This window comes from Myotis lucifugus, unplaced genomic scaffold (genome assembly GCF_000147115.1).
Source record: "Myotis lucifugus unplaced genomic scaffold, Myoluc2.0 scaffold_38, whole genome shotgun sequence".
In the NCBI taxonomy this organism is placed as follows: domain Eukaryota; kingdom Metazoa; phylum Chordata; class Mammalia; order Chiroptera; family Vespertilionidae; genus Myotis; species Myotis lucifugus.
The window spans coordinates 5,564,101-5,570,315 of NW_005871086.1; positions in this window are offsets into that span (position 1 = coordinate 5,564,101).

The window sequence follows — 6,215 nt, forward strand, 5'->3', positions numbered from 1 at the left end:
TTGGTCCTTGTTAATTCACACTGGAACATTTTATGAGAACATAAATCACTTTTTATTTACCCCCTGACAGGATGCTGCCAAATTATTTGGTTCTCTCTGAACATCATGGCCCAGGAGATGTTTCCCCATATCTTTAGGAGACTATCCTTATTGAGCACAATGTTGGCACATCCTGGGGTCACTTCTGTGAGGAAATATGTTCTTGTTGCTCCTCGATTTTCATAAAAGCATGTTAATCTTGTCCCAATTTGAACAGTTAATGGTCCCAATGGTCAGCCAGGCTAACCAGTTACCTAGACCAGTGGTCGGCAAACTGCGGCTCGCAAGCCACATGTGGCTCTTTGGCCCCTTGAGTGTGGCTCTTCCACAAAATACTGACTTCCGCAAATGGGCCACGAAGTTTCAATCACACTGTACGTACGCGCACGCATGTGGTATTTTGTGGAAGAGCCACACTCAAGGGGCCAAAGAGCCGCATCTGGCTCTCGAGCTGCAGTTTGCAGACCACTGAAAAAATCTCAACCTCAAATGCAAAAGAAAAAAGAAAAATGAGAAAGAGTCTCAAGAGGATGCAGAGCCCATCCAGTCCTCAGTATACTTTAAAATCTGTCTTTCATTATGCCATTCCAGCAGGAAGCATCACCCCTCAAGCACATTCGATTAGCTCCCCAAAGATTTATTACTTTGTTGCTTTGGGGTATAATTATATCAGGCTACGTAGTAGAAGATTACAAGGAAGCTCATTGTGAAAGTACTGTAAGAATTTTGTCTCCCATGTTCCAGTGCGAGTTCTCTCTCTCTCTCTCTCTCTCTCTCTCTCTCTCTCTCTCTCTCTTCAGAATCCACAAGAGAAATTAATCTCTAGGAATGGAATGGGGGAAAAATAGAATATTCATGGGCAATGACCTGGTTTGTTTTTTAATCTCATTAAATGCTGTGAATAATAGTCTCCTTTAAGTTGGCTATTCAAAACTTCAGAGCCATATCCACGGCCCAATTCACTCAAGAATGCAAAACTCCCAATATTCCATGCATACACTACTCTTAGTTCCAATTTATTATCTTACTACTATTCTTGTTCTGTACTCCATTCCTTCATCTATTTTAAATGTTAGTTCTATCTTGTTGAATTGTGTGCATTTTGCTAAGTAATTCTAAACCTTTTGTTGAGTGTAGTATTTATACAAATAAAACTAATAATTAAATATCACCATTCTCATTCCCTCTCTTCCTCAGAAGACTCCAGCTTTGGTTTTCTATTTGGTAATGCTACTTGCCAATCCAGCAGAACATTTTACACAAATGAACTGGCATCATAGGATGTTAACCCATAATAAGAGTTTGTCACATCACAGTCACACTACGGGAGATCTGCCATTGATTTTTCAGTAAATATGGCAAATGGTGAAAAATATAGTGTGTTCCTCAGCACTAAATTTTTCAGTGACCATTTTTCTTTTCTGCTGCTCTCTATTCTGCTGTCTTCAGGTGATATTTAATAAAATACCCTCTTTTTTCAGCATATCAGCTTATACTGACATAGCTAATGGGGACTATACAGAGGCTGTCATCTGTTGTGCCATTAATGCATCTGTAAAGCTTGCCTTCATTCTTTAATATGGCACAAAAAAACAAATTAGGTGGAAAAAAATTTCCACGTCATGGGTTAAAGAGCAAACATGGACCATGCCTCCCCCAGGTCACGTAGGTCATTCAAATCCATACACGCCCAAGGACAGTTTCCTAACATCTCAAAAATGAAACTCAGAAGATGACAAAAGTGCATGCCAATTGTTGGAAAGTTCTTTCCATCAACCTAAATGTTCCTTCTGGACCTTTATTCTGTTCTCATTTAACGTAATCACTGTTTCTAATTTGAACCTGTTGAAGGTCAGATATGACCAGGTCAGGATGTCGCTGGCAAAGGACTATTCTCTCACACAAGATGTCATTTACCTTGCAAAATTGTTATATGTCAGAGTCTGGTCGTCTGACTTGTAGAAGCTCAGAAACCTGATTTTCTCAGCAAGGGGAGAATGGAATTACTAGTCATGGGAAGATATAATCAACAAAGTTCACTGAGACTAACATAGAACTGACTTCTTTTCTTGATGACATCACTAATCCTTTAGCTAACTTATCATCTCTGCTCCTGGGTACACAGGGCTTCAGAACATTGGAATATGAGGAGTCTATTATTCATTTAGTTGCTCCACAAACTTTGAACATCAAGCCTGTAAAGACATACAAGATACCAAGTCAACCAAGACACATTCCCTGACCTCAAACATGTGGAGTCTCCTAGGCAGACACAGAAACGCAAGTTTAATAATATAGACTATATAGACTATAGTTGAAAGTCTATATGGTGAATGTTCAAAGACATTACATCAAGTCTGTAATAGAAAAATGCTTGCCTGTGGATGAGGAATATTTAACATTTGCTGTCCAAGACTCCTTCTTCTAAAGAAAGTGATTGATTGGATCTAATTCTCTCTATGATTATTTTATAGTTTATTCTTCAGAGAGTAATCTTCTTTCCCTTACTATCAATTTTCCCCTTTATCTACACACATACTCCCACCAAGTAAAGCAGACAGTTTTAAAGCCACAGTTGTTCATCTCCTCTTGCTTAAATGACATAATTAAAAAAAAAATCTTTAATGGCTCTCTGTTATCTGGAAAATAAAATCCAAATAATAATGTTGGGATATCATGGGAGACCTGTATTCCCCACCTTATGTTTTTCATCTTTCCCCTTACTGATGCTCTTGCTAAGTGGGCTATTTACTTTATTCAGTGAAAATATTTATTAAGCACCTACTATGTACCAAGTACTGGACTTATGATGGTGAATAGGAGAAAAGCCAATAGACCATGCTTGCTCCCTCAGTCAAGAAGGCGATACTTGTTCCATTTGTTAGTTTAAAAGCTACATATTCAAGGTGTAATTCAAGTTTCACTTCCTTCATTATATTGCCTGGAATCTATCCAGCTGAAAGAAATCATTACCTCAATCCTAGCGACCTTCTTATAGTACTTAGTTACTTCCTGTTTATTTTTGCCTTCACTTGTCTACTAGTATGTAAATCTCTTGAGAGCAGGGTTTGTATGTGATTCCTCTTGGTTTCCTTCCAGCATCGTCATCAGAGTAGTTGCACATGGAAGAAATGAACACAGCCAATTTCTCTCAGCATTTCTGGAGTTGCACACCTAATGGTACAATGATTTAAAAACACCTCCTCACTAAGCTTTGGGTCCTCTGTGGATATGGCAGTGTGCTTTTATTTTGTCAAGAAAAAATAATTAACTTTGCTACTGTTCAAATATGCCATGCTATTTTGGCTTGCATTTGTATATTAAAATAAATGGAAATGTTTTCTCCTTACTTGTTTTACAGCTTCTCTTACAGAAAACGAAGTTTTTCTCTTTTGAATACCATCTCTACAAAAATGTTAGCAGATCATTTCCTCTCAAAAGCTACACTGATTTTCATGGTCCTTCTCAGGGTATTTCATGCTACGTGCACATCACATAGGAAATGTATCTTTGAACAGATTTGCTGCTCTGTTGGCTATTGGCTTAAAAAGGTTCCCAAGATATTCATTTCTGGAGAGCTTTACACCATAAAGAAATTAAAATAGACTGTCTTAGTTTCAAGTTGACTCAAGAGAGGAAGAAGACATGGACCCCAAGGAATTGTCATTTAGGCATTTGTGATCAGCTCCGTGTAAATTTTACTTTAGCAACTGCTGTTCTCTCTATGTCAGCGTCTTGGAAGTGGCAAGGCTGTGCCGCTCAGTGGACACCTCAGAAAACCGTGGGAGTGAAAGAGCCAGGGCAGCATCTCCTCCTGACCTCTTGGTCCAATTCCCTCATCTTCCCAGAGGTAAACCTACTATTTCAGATAAGCTGTTTTCTTTGTGTGAGTTCACATAGCCTGGCTGTGCTCATCCTTTCAAAATTTTCTATTTGACACTCTGGTTATGACGGATTGGCTCTTTTCTTTTGTCAGAGAAACTACAAACTTGCCCTGTTAAATACCAATTCCAAAGGCTTTCTTGCTTCTCCACCAGACTGATTCACTTCACCCATTTTCCAGGTGTTCTTTCTCCAATCAGTCTGGCTAATATGGTATTCATGCGAATATTCTTTGTTTTATGTCACTGGGGCTTGAACCCCACTTAAATGGTAAATACTTTGAAAATATGGGACATCCATTTATTATCAACCACCATTATATTTTATTTACATTCTCAGTGACTAACTGCAGGAATGTTTTAACATTTCCACATAATCATTTTTAACCTCAAAAAGAATTTATCTGGTTTACTTAGAAAAGAGAATGATTTTCCTCTAGAAACCTTACCAACGATGAAGTCCATAGATGTTGGCAGTACCCACCTAGGAAAGGGGAAGAGGTAGGTTCTAAAATGAAAAAGAACTCCCCTTTTACTTTTCTTTTTCTAAAAACAATTTATTTTATTATGAGAGGCATTTTAGGGAGAGCAGCTTTAAATACCAACTTAGCCCTTCCTGCTGAATTAGGCAATGCTGAAAGCATAGAGGATTGACCTGTCAGAGGGGAAAAAGTTTAAATTCAGCGAGAATAGAGTTTTTGGAAAGAATAACTCTAGTTCTAACAGAATTTCATTCCAGGAATTTGAGTACTTAAAAGACTAAGACTAGACACTTACATCCACAAAGAGGAGCTGCCAATTATCTGGTGAGTCGAGCAGTTAGTTATCTGCTGAATTTAGCCAATTTTGGGGGGGAAAAAAATCTATCCTCAAACTCCTACTTTCTCCTCAATTGTGGATTACTTTTATTTGAAATATCCGGCTAATTAATTCAGTTCTGCGCTTCATTTTGTCTGTGTAGATAGAGGTTGAATGTCACATTCTGATCTAACTCCCTGAGATAGGGAGGTGTTGGGAGGCCATCGTTTACATTAGTTTCTCAGAACGACATTATAGTTCAGTGAATTAATATAGAATTAGACTAACTTGCACATTCAAACAATTTTTGATTACTTATGAAAACAGAGGTAAAATCCTGGCATGGATTACCCTAACCCACAGGCATTTGACAGAGAATCAAATTAGGCACCAACTCAACTGTTCTGAAAATTTCCATTTAAAAGGAGAGTTGTGTTGAATATATTTGTGTGACACTTCTGTAAATGATTTTAACATCTCAAAGCCCAGATGAAAGTGTTATGATTGCTGAGAAATAGAAATATCACTAGCAAGCATAAGAGGATTCTTTTCTTCTTAGTAGTTAGAGAAATGGGTCCAAACATTTCAGTGTTGGTGAGACTGATTCTAGACTGTAAATCAACATGTGAAAGCAATGACTACAAATTCCTCTCTTCTTGCTTCCTTTGCTCAACCCAGATGTAATCCAAATTATAGACCAGTAAAATAGTTAGAGGGGTATTAACAAAGTCAAGAGGCAGAAAACTGAGCCAAGAAATAAGCCAGGAAATTCATTTCTGAATAAGTAGAACTTCTTCAAGAAGCTTTTTAGGAAAAATCATGATACACAGGAGAAAAAAAAAATCCAAATTTTTAAATAGTCCCATTATATAACAGCAAGCTAGCCTATAATTTCCCCCATGAAATTTAATAAAGTACTGTAAGCCTTTCAAAACCTTTAATAATTCTATAAATGCAGGATTAAAATAATTTATAAAGCAGCAGGATTCCTTTTTAAGGCTAGCCATTTATACCAAAAACAACCACAAAAAGATATTGGCGGTTATTTTGCACTTCAGTGGCCTTACTTTGTTTGGAGTACAATGAACCATAAAGATCTTTTATGATGCAGATGTTAAATGGTGACTTGGCTTACCTGGGGCTAAACTACTCTCTGAAACAGCAACCCTCACACTAGTCAAATGCCTGTCTCTGAAAATTAAAACATATAAATTGCTATAGAAGTTTGGTATGTAAATAGCTACAGAAACATCTAGGAAAGGGGAGGGCATATACCATTCAATGACAAAGTTAATCTCACCTCAAACCAGCCACACTGCATTAGATAAATGCCTGCCAGATTACACATTCAGCTGGGGGCTATGAACATCCTGTTATTCTCCAGCAAAAACCTGAACAGTGTTTTCTAACACTCTACCCCATCCCCACATTAACCATAAAAAATATCAAAGAGATTATACACAGTCTGTTGTTTGGCAAGACCTGGCAAATTCTCTC